The 1,790-nt window shown below is 40.8% G+C and overlaps 1 non-coding gene across 1 annotated transcript; it reads left to right on the top strand.

The window, feature by feature from the left end:
• The first annotated feature begins 377 nt into the window (after positions 1 to 377).
• Positions 378 to 484, top strand: LOC120283226. Its single transcript, XR_005543221.1, has one exon. It is a non-coding gene; the product is annotated as a small nucleolar RNA R71 (small nucleolar RNA).
• Positions 485 to 1,790: the final 1,306 nt, after the last annotated feature.

Below are 1,790 nucleotides of genomic sequence, written 5' to 3' on the forward strand. Positions count from 1 at the left end.
TTACCCACAAAATCAACATTCTCAACCGAAGATGCATCACCAATGGAGATCGGGCAATCGGAGGGAGCATGTCCTCCACCACACCTAGTGCAAGTAGTCACGGCCGCCATTCTATTAGAAGTTAGAACATCTAACTTCTAACTCAATGATTCCACTTGAGCCACCAATGAAGTTACTGCATCTATCTCATGAAGCTCGGCCACCTTCTTCTTCTCCCTAGCATTCCATTGGTAGCTATTTAACCCCATTTCTTCAATTAGTTAACGCGCCTCATCAGGGTCTTACTACCTAAGGTACCTCCTGCTGCTGCATCCAAGAGTTGCCTTGTGCTTGGATTCAACCTGTTGTAAAAGTTCTGAATAATTATCCACTCCGGGAATCCATGTTGCGGGCACTTTCTCAGGAGCTCCTTGAACCTTTCCCATGTCTCAAATAGAGACTCTAATTCCAACTATACAAAGGACGATATCTCATTCCTAAGCTTTGCAGATTTTTCGGGAAGGAAACAATGGGCAAGAAAAGCTTCTACCATCTCCTCGCATGTGGTAATTGATGCTCTAGGTAATGAGTGTAGCCACTGCTTCGCTCTCCCCTTTAAGAAAAATGGGAAGACTCTCAACTTGATGGCATCATCTGTCACAGCATTTATCTTGAGCATATCACACACCTCGAGAAAGTTCTCTATATGACTGTTTGGATCCTCATCGGCCAAACCATTAAACTGTGCAGATTGCTGCAACATGTGGATGAATGTCGGCTTCAGCTCAAAATTCTGAGCTATAATCGGGGGACGCATAATACTCGATTGTATCCCCAATACTGAAGGTCTGGCATAATCGGATAATATCTTCTGTTGCTTATTTTATCCCGTCATATTATCTGACCCTTCAACTTCCAAATCAGCTAGATTAGACTATTCTTGCACAGGTTCTTTCCCTTTTTCTTCTAAGTGTACGTTCGAGCTCAGGATCTCCTTCAATTAATATTGAGGAATTCCCTCGAGTCATGAACCTAGAACTGCACAAAAAGAAATAAAACAAATTAGAACGATGATAGAAAATGAGATGTGAAATACAATGAATAAATGAATAGCTAAGAAAACAAAGTGCAAAGTATCTCTAAACGCCTACTCCCAGGCAACAGCGTCAAAACTTTAACAAACACCCCTTGTGTATGTCCCACAAGTGCACAAGTTTGTCGAAGTAATAAAATCCCAGGTGAGTGGGTATCATATCCACTGGGAGTAAGGAGTAAAAATATTTAAATTGTTTCTTAACTAAGTGAAATATAAATAGTGATTTTGTGTGACAAGATGTAATGCAAACAAAAGTAAAAGAAATAAGAGAGAGAGCACAAGTAAATGAGAGGTAAGGCAATCATATAGATGGGGTACTCGAATATTGATCTGCCTAGGACAATCGTTTCAAGTGCAAAAAAACCTCTATTATGCTTCCTAAATAATGCATTAATGAGTCATAGAGATCCTTTAATACATGGTCCCAAATCTAAGGTCAACCATACCTAACCCTATGTATGTCCTAGAGGAGAAATTGAACAATCTCTCAACCTCGCACTCGTATAGAATTGTAATGAGTTCTAGGGATTCCAAGTGATAAATCCTCTTCCTATATGTAGACCTAACCCTTTCGTCCAGGCGGAAGGTCCCTAGCCACAATTAAGCCCCGTAGATACTAAAATCACTTCAACGCTTCACTCCATTACACTCGCAACTAAGCCACAGCGGAAGGTCATCTCTTAGCCCATTCACTCTATTATGACCGCAAAGAACT

The sequence above is a fragment of the Dioscorea cayenensis genome, chromosome 18 (genome assembly GCF_009730915.1).
Source record: "Dioscorea cayenensis subsp. rotundata cultivar TDr96_F1 chromosome 18, TDr96_F1_v2_PseudoChromosome.rev07_lg8_w22 25.fasta, whole genome shotgun sequence".
NCBI lineage: Eukaryota > Viridiplantae > Streptophyta > Magnoliopsida > Dioscoreales > Dioscoreaceae > Dioscorea > Dioscorea cayenensis.